This window comes from Cygnus olor, chromosome 13, assembly GCF_009769625.2.
Source record: "Cygnus olor isolate bCygOlo1 chromosome 13, bCygOlo1.pri.v2, whole genome shotgun sequence".
NCBI classification, from domain to species: Eukaryota; Metazoa; Chordata; class Aves; order Anseriformes; family Anatidae; genus Cygnus; species Cygnus olor.
Genome location: NC_049181.1, coordinates 8,382,878 through 8,396,275, shown reverse-complemented (window position 1 = coordinate 8,396,275; position 13,398 = coordinate 8,382,878). Strand labels below are relative to the sequence as shown.

At 45.0% G+C, this 13,398-nt stretch overlaps 1 protein-coding gene across 1 annotated transcript in view; it reads right to left on the bottom strand.

Annotated features, from left to right (window-relative positions):
- HS6ST2 (heparan sulfate 6-O-sulfotransferase 2) overlaps window positions 1-13,398 on the bottom strand; it is a 130,605-nt gene that overhangs the window by 111,360 nt on the left and 5,847 nt on the right. The gene's annotated exons all lie outside the window — the stretch shown is intronic.

Here is a 13,398-nt window from a genome sequence, read left to right as displayed (position 1 = left end):
CTGATTAAGTTGAATTCCAGGACTGTGTGGCACGCATTTCAAAAGGGTAAAGGAAAGATGCATACATACAGTGCAGCACATTTCCAGCAATGTGACCCTAAAGCGACAATGCCTGAGCAGGTGTCAGGATGAGACTGAGTTATTATGCAGAAGTGCAACCTGCTTTGCTTTCCTTCATGTTTTACCCATGCAGGGAGCTCTCAGGGCTGGGGCAGTGCCTGCACTCGCCTGCTGCTTGCAAGGCTCCCGGTTTTGGCTATGCCCTCCCTGTGCCAGGCACTGGGACAACCTGAGGATGCAGCCCCATGCTGAGGGTCCCCGACTGTGCCCTCCCAGGTTCCTCGGAAACTCTGAGATATTTTTAAGTGCCCACAATACAAGTTGTACTTTCCTGTTGTACGTTAACTACAGGCACCTATAAGAAGCAATCAATAGTAGTCTGTGCCATACCCTAAGAACCCTAAAATACTAAGTGCAGGAACCATCACAGACAAGACATTACAGCATTTATACAGGCTGGACTCCTATATCAACAGCTATTTATAAACTAACTCGGCAGAGCTTTAGTGTTTGTCTACTAACAAAAACGGGTGTTTTAAACAGGACCCACGATAAGATCTTGGCAAAAGCATGAGCAACGATTCTGTCCGGTTTCACAAGTTTCCCAGTATAACCAGTGCAAAAAAAAAACTTCTACATCACTAGGGAAGCTGTATGTAACCTTTCATGCGTGGGGAGTAAGGACAGGAAGTGCATCCCTATCCACTGCAAAGAAGGAATTTCTAACCTTGAAATCAGTCTTGCTTATATCCACGTTGCTGCAGTGCTAGTGCCAGGTTAACTTGCCATGCAAAGCCCAGGGGCACAGAAGAGGGCACCAGCCCCCCTCCAGCCAAGGCAATCCCTTCTCAACCACTTTCCTCGTGAAATAAAAGCCTCAATGGTCCGAATCTCCGCCTACAAACCCACAGTGAAATCCCCTCTCTTCCACCATGGACATGATACAATTGCCTGTTAAAAAGTGAAAGCAGAATGCAATGCAATACTATAAAGCAATTAAACTGGAAAAATGTCGTGAGAGCAGAATGAACACAGTCTACTGGGAAAAAAAAATAAGAAATTGGTCCTTTAAAAGCAACAATAAAAGAACTGTAGGTACCAGATTTGATTTTAAGAAAATGCTAGCAATGATACATATGTTCAGTTAAGTTGCCAAAATGAATTAGTTTAAAAGAAAAGAAAAGTTTTAAAAACACACTTAGAAAGCATTTATGTACTGCCACTCCACTGCTGCATTACACAATGCTTTGGAGATCACAAAACGGTCTCCCATCACCAAAATGAAACCCGGCAAATTGCTAATGATAACATTTAAAGCAAGACATGGGAATCCAGTTCTAAAAATGAAGAATGTGAAAACCTGTGTGCTTGTTTAACTGACCCAAGCCAGGTACTGTTTGGAGCCTTGCTGTCCCAGCACAGCACTCTGCAGAGCCAGCACAAAGCAGGAATTACTAATTACAAGTGTTTAAGGAGGATGCAGCAACACTTCTTTCTAAGACTGGAGCACTCTGTAATGTATCACTCTGGCTTTTAACCTCTCATCCCATCACACTGCTCTCATGAGTTTTGTGGTCCCAGCATTAACTGCATGGAAAACAGCTGACGTTGCAAAAACTCAGCTCTTATTGTTAAAGCTAGCTGGGTCCTGCTCTTCAAGATGAAGCCGGCGTGGGGCACAAATTATCTCCTTCCCTGGGAGGCCGCCTCTCCAGGGAGCTGGACTTGTCGCTCCCGCACTGCAGGACGAGCACCTTTGTCTCTGGGAGGCATGAACTGGCCATGAAAGCATCACGTATGTGACGGGGAGGGTAAATTTCTGCTGTGCTGCCACCGGACAGCCAGGATGAAACCCTACAGTTCCCCAGAGCACAGAGGACAGGCAGCCTGTCACTTGCTCTCCTGCTCCTACCCCAGCCAGCACCAGGCTCACAAACATCAGCAAAGCAAACAGACAGGTGAAGACCTGCTCTGCTCAGGCTGGAGGCAATGAGGCTTTTCAGATCAGTGCCAGATCCACAGTAGAGCTGGCAGGATTTGTTTCCAGCGTGGGCAAGTCATAGCATCCCCTTAGACCTTGTCAGTGTACTTAGACATCTCCAGGAGCAAGCCAAGGATGCGCCGCTGAATGCACAAACTCCTTCCCCAGGTAGTTCAGATTCCTGGCAACCTTGTTGCCATGCTACAGCTCCCAGAAAACTTAAATTTCAACACAAAAGCAAGGGCCTCTAATGTTACCTCCTTCTGAGAACTTACCTTGTGCTCACAAATGAAAGGAGCCCTCAAAGTAACTTTCTAAACCACAGAAAATGAAAGAGTTGGACAATGTGTGTTACACAGTTTTGTTTTTCAACTCTTCAGATTTCTAGGCAGCTGGTAAGAAGAAGCGGGATCTGATCTCAATTAGCTAAGAAATCCCAGATGTTTTACAAAGCTTTACCGGTAAATTCAGCTATTGATCAGGGCACTGACCCTTTCAAGTCTGCACAAACCCAGAACTTCAATACCTCCTCCAGATATCGAGGAGGAATTCCAGACCAAGGCCAGGTCTTAACAAACCCAACTGAAGTTCTTTTTAAAGCATATTAAATCATTGCTATTAAAATATTTACGGCAAAACATGTTCAAGTATCCCGCAGGCATCTCTAGCACCAATTGCTGCAGAAACATATGTGCCCTGAAAATGAAGTTGACTGATGAGCTTTGGGATGCCTAACTGCGTGAGCTTGTCCGTTAATCCAAATTTTGTTCAGAGACTCTAAGACACACAAGTTTGATGGGATTTACTTGCTCATCCCCTAAATCTCAGGTTTAGGTATTTCATTTCGACAGCCTTCACCCTGGGTTTAAATCATGTGACAGGGCGTGCTACAAAAGTCTGCAGACGAACTCACTTTTAACTCGCAGACTGAGAGCAAGGTCACAAAGCCTCGGCTCCAGCAAGGAGCAGGTCCCTCCATTCAGAGAAAACTTCCACGCCAGGACAAGGACAGAGAAGACTCAGCTCAAGCTTCCACACGTTTCTGCTCACTGTTCTTGTTGGGTCCGACATAGGCCTGGGAAGCCAACTGCAACAAGCAGGCAGTAATCTGGGGGAAAACGTGGCATTTTGAAAGCTAAACTGAGGCAACAACTTCTGCTTGCAGGCTGTGGTTAAAGCAGGTGCCTATATATAGTTATGCTGAATGAAAATGTCTGATGTTACTTCTCTTATACAAAAGTTGCTCCTTACTCTGCTTCATTTTTTTTAAAGCCAAATCAAGGTCTTTCTGATTGCAGACCATCACCTAGAAATCTTCTGGATTTTAATTAAGCAGAAAGAAAAAGGCTAAACTGGAAAAACTGCCGGCTGGTTTGTTTTTGACAGAGTCATTTCTCCAGCATCCCCATGTCCCCTCCAAATTGCTTTTGTATCATGCTGTACAAAATGCTGAATGGCAAAAGGTCTTTACCTCCGCTGGGACGTTGGAGGACCATCTCACAGGAAGGATGACCGGCTTTCACAACACGTGGTTTTGGAGGTTGGTGTTCAATTTTACACTGTAGCTCCCAAGTAATTGTGACTAACCACTAAATCATCGTGTGTAATAGATTCCTCTGAACATTTATAGCTAACAGTTCCATTATGGTCTAATCTGGAAAACATCTAAACGACTCTCCACAAAAATTAGAGGGGAACATAAACGTCTTGATAAAAACAAGATTCCAGAGGTACTCCACTTAACCACGGTGACTTCTGTAATATAATGTCTAGTGCAATAACATCCATTTAGTCATTTACTATTTGATTTTTAAACTCATGCTTCAAGACATCGATCCAGAGACCATCAAGTCTACATGAAAGGTGAAATGATCAAGAACAAACCTCTAGCACAGTGCTGGGAACCACACAGGGGAGTGACTGGTAGTCTCTTGATGCTGCTTGGCTCACTTGCTGTCTGACTGCTGTGGATGAATGCTGCCTGTCACCAAGTGGGAAATATGAAGATGCCATTGGATTTTTATCCCTGCCCTTCCTTTGAGCCAAACGCCCTCGCCCCACATGATGACACTGCACTCACTGTACAGAGTTTGATGCCTTTTCTGGCACTCTGTAAAGAAGGGATGCACAGGGCTGTCCCTCCCAGCATGGCCAGGCACTGAGGGGAAGCCCTAAGCTCTGAGAAATGCAGAAAGCCTCAACCCCAGGTACCATCAGTCGCAGCAAGCCCATGGCACCGATCGCCCTCGTACATTCGGCAGGACACTGGAAGAGGTGCGGGCAGATCGGGGCAGATGCACACCACAAGTGCTGCAGCACGGCCAGACCTGCACCCACCTGGAGATCCACCTACCCCTCAGCCGTGCTCCCAGGATGGGAAAGAGTAATCCCCCAGCACCCAGAGCCCTTGTTCAGCTTCGTCCTCCTCCTAACTCTGTGATTTCCCAGCTCTAAAGTTTTAGGAGAATATAGCCATGGAGGGAGAGGCACGACCGTGGAAGGTTTGGAGAAGGTGCTGTGCCATCCGTGAGTGATCCTGGCTACCCTTTCTTGTCAAGAGAACAATGCCACTTTGGCAGGGACAGAAGAAGGGCTTTATACAATCAGAACCCACAGACAATACAATCAGCTAAGCACATAAGAAGCAAAGGAGGGAAGTGTTACTGATTCATTCAGTTTTCCAGGAAAAGCCTGAACTGTGGTTAAGTGGAGGACAAGCTGAAATTTTCCATTAGGGAAAAAAAAAAACACACTTTGTTTACAGAGAGAAGGGGAAAAAATCCCTCAGGTTAGCATTCAAGTACAGCAGCAACAAAGTTTACCACAGAATCTCTATGAGGCAGGTACTCACCCTGCTCCCAGCCAAAGAGCAGTGGAGCTTGCAAACAGGCTGCACTTGTTTAACAGAAAAACTGTGCTGAAAATAAACACCAGTAAGAGAATCCCAACCTTCAAAAAAAAAAAAAGTAAAGGAATAGTCAGCCTTTTAACATTCATTCCAGCAATTTTTCCTTCCATCTCCCTGCCTGTGGGGCAAGCATGGTGGGAAAGATGCGCTCACCAGGGGACGTGGCTGCTGTAGGTGACCCAAGGCGTCAGTCTAGGCCAAGCACTTGAAACCACCACCACACCTTCCTGAGCTGTGTTGTGCACTCCTACACCGCAGCCAAGGATCAAAGCCAAGAGATGCAATAAGTGGCTGCAGCCCAGCCCAGCCCTGGTACCTGCATTAAGCAAAGGCTTTTGCTTTTGTTCTTAACAGAAAGGAACGTTTCATCTCAGCTACTCAAAGATGAAAAACAACTTGTAAAGTAAAAGGATGTTGTCCATGCGAGCTAAGCAGCCTTTGTTCTGTTCCCCCTTCTACAAACACTGCAAACTCACTCCCACCAGCCAGCGCACAGCGCCGTTCAGAACCACTTGCTCTAGCACAGGTCATGCCTTTGGACCACGACACGCTATTCAGCATCTAGAATCCTCCCAGGATCTGCTTCCAAAAAAAAAGGGCATCTCTCAAGTCCCACGACACAGACCAAAGCAAACTCCCACAGACACCAAAAGGCAATGACTTCTAGCAGCCCGGAACTGCAATTGCTGCCTTTATATCACATCCCAGATGCCCACTTTCCTTTTCCACAGTAAATTAAGCCAGTCCCCTGCCAAAACTGAAACAATTAGCTGCACTGTAAAAAATGTGGTCCTAGTTAGGCAAGCCATCTGCAAGTGCTCGTGAGAGCAATGACTTCTACCTGCCCTGTGTTTGGAGGGACACCGCTTACTTGATCCTAACACCACATAGCTTGCTAGGAACAAGGAACAACGATAAAAAGCACCTGATGAAACACAAAGTCTGTTTTTAACAACCTGCCGCACGAGATGTCACGCACAAAGATACAGATGGACCACCTCATGCACTGGTGAAAGCCCGGAGACATGTTGGCCCAAAGCCTGGGCTCCTAGCGCCAGGGAACGTCTCTGCACTGCTCGCTATCCAGTGTGCCCTCTCTTGTCCCTACAGACACGCGTAGTGAGACATGCCTCAGCAAGGTCCGCAGTGAGATGAGGTGCCCACCCCAAAGCAGCCCTCGATAAGAAAACACGATCTAAGTAAGCTGAACCTATGGAGGTAAACCTTACAGGAAAGTAGCTTTGTAATGCTTGCTGCCCACAGAGCTCCTCGTTCCAGACTGCTTTAGTTTCTTCTGATGATCAGATTTCAGCTGGAGCATCAATCATCACGAGATGTCAGATCCCAGGTTTAATCAACCTGACTTCCATTATAAGCAATGAGTACAAGTACTGGAATTCTATCATGTATCAAAAGATATATAAATACCCTTAAAAAGATCTTTTAATCACAGGAGTAAAGAGATCTGAATTTCACTTATCCTGATGTAACTTTATATAGGACATTAAATATTTTTACTGTAAGGGAAAAAGTGAAGGATGATACTGTACCTCATACCCATAACTCTTTCCTGAATACACAGGTTTATTGCAGGAATCAATTCACCCTAAGGAAACCATGACTTCAGGTGACAGATGGGAAAAGCAGAAGCAAAACTGTCCTGCTATTTCCAGGAAAATAACATAACATGACAGAAAAAGCAAATATAAACCTTCAGACAAGAAACAAGAGAACCTTAGACTCCTTAAAAAAGAATACAGTGGCAGTCTCCAAAGTCCAGTTAATGTGCAGCATTTAATACAGAAGCTGTTGTAAGCCTGAAACCTCGATGCCCAGACTGCAGCCCTGCCTGGGGCAGCAGCGGCAGGAAGGGCCGAGCAGGCGCTGCCTTCAAATCCTCCAGAACCGCTGCTGAGCCGCTGTGGCCGAGGCACAGAATCTGCTTATATATTTTACAAATAACCGGATCCTTCCATAATCCAGGCTCTGAGAAATTTTTATCTCTCCATGAGCTCAGCTATTCTCAAGTCCTTTCTATCTTTTTACCTCTGCGCTGCCTGATACACTGACTGATTTTATAGAAGGGATTGGCTGACACGAGGTCTGGATTCAGCTCAGATGGAGCTGGCCTTTTGGATCTGCTCTCCCACGTGCTGGTGGAAACTCACAGAATCACAGAATGGATGAATCATAGAAGTCGAAAGTCATCTAAAACTCACATCCTCCTGAAAATCCAAATCAAGCCCACCCAGGAAAGGCATCTGTTACTGCAGCCTCTGCCTGCAGAGGCTTGGATGTTACACAGAGCCTGGAACAGCTGCACCTTCTGGATTTCCAGCTCCCCAGCCCAAACTTGACATGCTAGTCAGGACAGACATCATCACATGGCTGCATCAGCTCACCCGAGCTGCTCTCTACGTCTTTGGGCCTTTTAACAGGGAACCTCAGTTTTCATTTTTCTCAGCAAGTCTCCAGACCCTACACACACTGCTCCTCTTGGTAAGCACACAGCTGAAGTTATAGGAAAAGGAGAATTACAGCAGGGAAAGCTAGCATCTCAAAGGAGAACCAGAACAAAGACATCCACAACACAGGGAAATCCTAACTCTGCAGAGCAGGAAACTTCAGCACCCCATGGCAGCAAGAGGTGCTCGTGCCATTATACTGACCCCTATTCTGCAGAGCCTTTAGCAATACATTTAAGCTAAGTATATGCTTAAGCAATATATTTAAGCACTTTTGTTCGCACCATAGTGTTCAGGCTTGACAAGATATGGTTTGTGGGCATCTTAAACCTACTGATGCGGAACCTCCTTCCAAAATCCTTCTCCAGAAATATCAGCACTATTCTCGGTTATGTGCATGAGTTAAACGTCCCAATAAACAAATAAATAAAAAAGATTAAGGGTGAATTTTTCCAAAAGCTGTACTGTACCAAACCTCAGGTCCAACAAACACGGTAAGCCAAGCTCACAAACAAGGGTAGTTGTTCACACTCTTGTCCTTGCAAGTTACAAAGGAGCTCAGTAATCCAAACAGAAGAGCGCTCAAGCATTTGCTGTACGACATTTTCTGATGACTGTACTTCTAGAAAAACTGCTATTCCTTCTTGCATGTGGTAGCACGTTGAATATCTTGGAAAACACTGGGTAGTAAGACAGCCTGCAGAACTATTCCCCAGTTTAAATTCATCCCTAGTCATAGCCCTGTCCTTCAGCTGTCCTACATCACTGCTAACAAGCTGCAGCCTCCAAAATCCAGCAGGTATTACTAGCTGAATCTCAGCACTACCCCATAAATCTAAAGCAGGAAGTTGCCTCTATCCATAAAATTCTGAGAGTGATCATATTCCAGCCCCCAACGCTGTTGACATCCAAAATGCGACTAGCAGAATGGAAAGCATGCCAACTTCTCAGGAGAAGCAGCTGCAGGTGCAGCTACTCTTTTCATTTGTTCTCTCTGCCTTTCCTCTCCTCTGGAAATGAGGATAAGGAAAAAAGGCATTTATAACTATACTTTGCAAAATGCAGGTTATACTCAAGAAGATGGACTCACCTAGGGTCTGTCATCTGTTCCAGAAGTAGGACCGATTGAAATGGCTCTATAGGATATATTTGCAAATGAACACTGTTCAAAAGATAAGAAAATGAGATACCTGCTCTGAGGGGCTGTGGCCATAACAGCGACACATTGTGAGCAGACAATACGAGCTTAAAGCAGAGCACCAATGCTGCAGTCCTGATGGCTTTGGTCAGGACATCTGGTGTTACATACCTAGTGTCTCCTATTTAGGAACAGGTCCCTAGCTCTTCTCGCTATGCTCTTCTACAAGCCAGAGCACTGGCCTCACAGACACACCTTTAGGACATGCTTAGGGCCATACTTTAGGGCAAGCCTACTGGGCTTCTGATTTTTCCAAGTTGTTCTTTCCAAAGAGCAAAGTCTGAAACTGCTTCATCCATGAACATGGATGAAAAATTACAGAAGATGCAAGAGTTCTGGCATGACCACGTGCCAGCAGCTACGTGGTCAGCAAGCTTTCCTCTTTCTTTTGTTGGAGGGAAACCAGGCCAGGAAATCAAAGATCCTTCATGCTACATACACACAGAAATCCTGATGCAAAGAGCTGAATTAAGCTGACAAGCCAGAGGCTGAGAGGAGGAGGACAGGTCTGGTGATGGAGGCAGGACTCACCCCAGCTCTGGAACAGAGCCAGCTGTACAGTCCTGGCTTATTCCATCCCACTCACTTGTTTATCCTCCACTTTTCTCCCACGCAGACCAGAGCCAAGTAGACAGACCCCAGCAGTACCTTCCTCCAAAAAGCCAAACAACTGCCCTTTAAGTCACTTTTATTTGAAAGCCAAAACTATACCCCACATTTTATCGACCGAAAGTTATTTGAAGTCACCAAAATTCAAAGAACTACTGAAGTTTCAGCTAAAGATGCGTGACTAGGAAAACAGAAAATGTAATGGGTAGGCCATGCAAACAAATAGTTCTTGTTGTACCGGCAACTGACTTGCAGCATACTAGAACTGACAGAGTTAAAGCCTAATTTATGCCATTTATGTTTTTGCAAGTCACTCAGCTACCATCAGGCAGACGCATCCTGTTGCGTCTGACATTTCCTTGAGCACTTTTGTCTTACTTCTCCGTGCTACCACTACACTGATTAGATCCAACACCCCCACAGAAAAACAAACAGCTCGGTGAAGCGCAGAAGCCACGCAGCCGTCTTCTTCCCTACCCGCAGTTGCCGACACCGGCTGAAGGAGGAACGATGCCTGCCGCTTTTTGGGAGCGCTGCACACAGACGCCTCCACCCACAGCCAGCCCCACTGATGTCCTCAGCAGCAGCCCCGCAGCATCTTCCACGTCAGAACGAGGTAGCTGCTTGCCGAAGGAAGTTAGAGACGTGTTACCTGGTAATTTTTGCTCAAGTGGGACACAAACACATTCCCAGTAACTTTCTCTGAACCCACACGAAAGGAAAAAACAGCCCCAGATTAGCTGAGGATTGCTCCAGGGAGTAGCTTTCCCACAGGCGAACAGAGAGCGTGAGGAAGCAAACAGAAGGCAATGTTTTAAGCACTTCCACCTAAGTCTTAGTTTCTTAAGCAGAGGGGTTTTAGGTACCACACAGATTAGATTAACCTCACCTAGACCTGCTTAAGGATTCTCTCCCGTCAGTTAACCTGAAAAAGGAACTCTCAGAAGCAACTTCTCTGCATTTAACCAGAGAAACTTTGCTTTCCTTAGCAGAGGGTTAAAACAGCTGCTTTACCCTGAAGATAAGGAAGCTTGGAGAAAATAGTCCCAAAGAGTGCTTTACTCACTTGATTTGGGTGTTTGCTGAAGGATCCCACAGTTCAAATTGCAGTTTCAAAGAGCAGATTCCCGCTGCTAGGAGCAGCAGTGTTTTAATTTATCCGGCACAAAATGGAATAAAGGAAGAATTGATCTTCCAGCTACTTGGACCTCTAAGAACATCAAAACTTCACAGCCCTTTTGATTATGGAAAATTAGGAGCATTTGCTACAAGGATCTCATGAAAGGCATTGCTATCTTCATGCTTTTATGGAAATGCGCAAAATCGTTTAATGCTGCAAGATTCTCTCTCTCATAGCTGCATATATTTAGCTATATGACATCAAAGTTTGGCTCCTCCACAGTTGCACAAGCAGCTGAGAACCAAGAAGCAATGTGATGAGTCTCAACCCTAATGGATCTTACGACTTACAGGTCCTCTAAACACTAATGATTTATTTAGTCTTGAAAAAAAAATGGAGATTTCACTCAAAGCTGTATACAAGCAATATCTTAAATGGATTCTGTCTTTAAAAGCATGAATGGCTGAGGAAGAAGGCTGGAGTCAGGGAAGAAGAAAAAGCTAATCCTAATCATCACTCATTCAAAAACATCATCTTGTTACTCGCTTATATACACTACCCACCCAGAGACACCTAGGTGTATGGAAACAGCGAGTTAAGTGTTTACCAACTGACTTTTTATTTTGAAACAAACAAAAACCATACACTGGATGTTAAACACAGGTCCTACCCAGTGCGAAAAAATTACACTTTCACTGTTTACATCTGCAGTATGAACTTAAATGCAAAAATATACATACACTGCTTTGGCTTCTTATTCTCACATTAACAAATGCAATTATCTTTCATTAATCTTGCAGAGTGCTCACAGTAGAAATTAAATCATTTCTTCATGGCTGTTTAAGAAAAACTTTACTGTGTTAATTATTCATAAATACAAAAGTCTGCTACTTATTACTCATCTCAACTGTGATTCATTTCAATAATGCCTGAATAATTCGGTGCTACCCTATTAATCCCAGAACACACTGTACAATGGCCAGCATCAGCAAATCAATCACGAACAGCGAACCACGCTCGCTGGCAGGTCGAGGAGGAGGAGGAAGAGGGCAGGAGCGGCGCGGGACTTGCTGGTGACCCTCCTCCTTCCACACCAAAGCCCACTCGTCCGAGCGCCATCCCGCACCTGTGTCCTCACCAGCTTCGCAGACGCAGCCAGGGAGCGAAGAAGGGAGGGAGCAGGCAGCAGCCCCGCGATGAGAAGCGGGAGGAAATTAATCCTCTCCAGTACGCGGGGAGCGTGCATGGGCAGTTCCAAAAAAGGCTGAGCCGGGAGGGCTCCTCGGCCCCAGCGGTCCCCGCAGCGCAGACAAAGCGGCCGCCATTTCTGCGGCTAAGCGTGGAAATGAGGAGCTGCCCGGAGGTCTGCACCCAGGGCCCTGGCTGCTCAGGGAGGACAGAGCCAGCCCAAGGCTGTCGCCGCACAGATCCGATGCTGCAGGGAGGGGGAAGGGGACAGAGAAGCGACTACAGCAAGAAAACACACTCAGACCTGCCTGGTGGAGTCCCAGCTTTTTGTACCGCTCCCACAGTTATTTAAAACAAAACCAAAAAACAAAAAACAAACAAAAAAAAAAAGAACAACAAACCCACAGACCTGGCCACGCATACACACAAAAAAAATAAAATTGCATCAAATTACTGCTATTTTTTTCCCTATAAGAAGGTTAGAAAATCATCAGTGCCTTGGAAACACCTCTCTCATCACTACGCTCGATCAGCGCTTGCAGGGGGCACACACGCAGCCCGCCACCCCAGTGCTGGGACAGCACTGCCGAATACCCACGCGATCTCAGAAGGACCCTTTCCTGCATTCAGTATTCAACTACATATTATTATTTTGCTTTCTAGCAAGTTATGCAAGCTAATTTGGGCTGATACTGTACAGAAACGCTACCTTTATTATTATGGTTGTGGAGAAAGTAAATTAATGCAAAGGATTGCACACAGAGGCCTAATCCATTTGAGGTAAATCAATGCATTGCACATTTAAATTGCTCTGCTTTCCTTCAGAAAAGTACATTGAAGTGATTCATTAGGCACTGAACTGTTCACAAGAAGCAGACCAATTCTCTTAGGCATGCCAGTGCATCTCTGCTAGTTAAATTTAAAAAGCAATCAAGTCTACTAATAAGTCCTTTTTGCCGACATTTACATCAGTAGAGAACATGATTCCTGACAATTCAGATTAAATAAATGAGGGACAAATTAATTTCAGTTAATATACCTCAGAACCAATGTTCAACTTGTTAAACTTAAAAAAATCCGTCTTTTAATAAAAATAAATAACCTATTGGTGATGCTCGACTTCAAAGTGCCTTTGATAATCTTTAATAAAGGTTATCAAGTTATGAAGAGGAATCACGTGGCACAATCTGTGTATATTTTAATACAGTTGAAGCACGTATTTATAGTTTCCTTTTAATATTTATAAATTCCCAGAAAAATTAGCAGAAAGGCACCTTTTCAACTAGAAGCGCTCGTGTGTCTTAGTACAACAGCACCGCGCCATGGTGTTCACATTCCCACTCTGTTCTTTAGGAAGGACTGACCTGGATAACAAACGGAACAAACAATGCAGGGAAGAGCATCTCTGCCTCGCCTCTTGCTCTGCTGCAATCACTGGCATTTATTTGTGCGTTAAATAACATCGACTCTCCACCCACACACACGTTTTCCGAAGTTAAAATAAAAGACAATAGGAAACATACTTTTAAATAACAAAAAGTCAATTTGCACTTTAATAAAGATTTACAGCAGAAATGAAGAGACCTAATAGGGAAGATGATTTTTTTAATCCTTTTAAGATAGCCTTTAAGAAGTCCAACACTATTTGCGAAACCAGCAGCATCAATTTAGAGAGCTAGGTCCTACCGTCCAAACTTAAAAAACGTGAGTTTAAGTTCACAATCAGGACCTTCAAGACAGGGCCCTGCAACAGGATTAGGCCAAGGAATGACTTATTTATGGCAGCGATCTCCTGCCCTTCCCTCCAGGCCCCTTTTTGGCCAGGCTGCTGAGCCCAACACCACGAAACCAGACCCAGCTCGTCTCTGC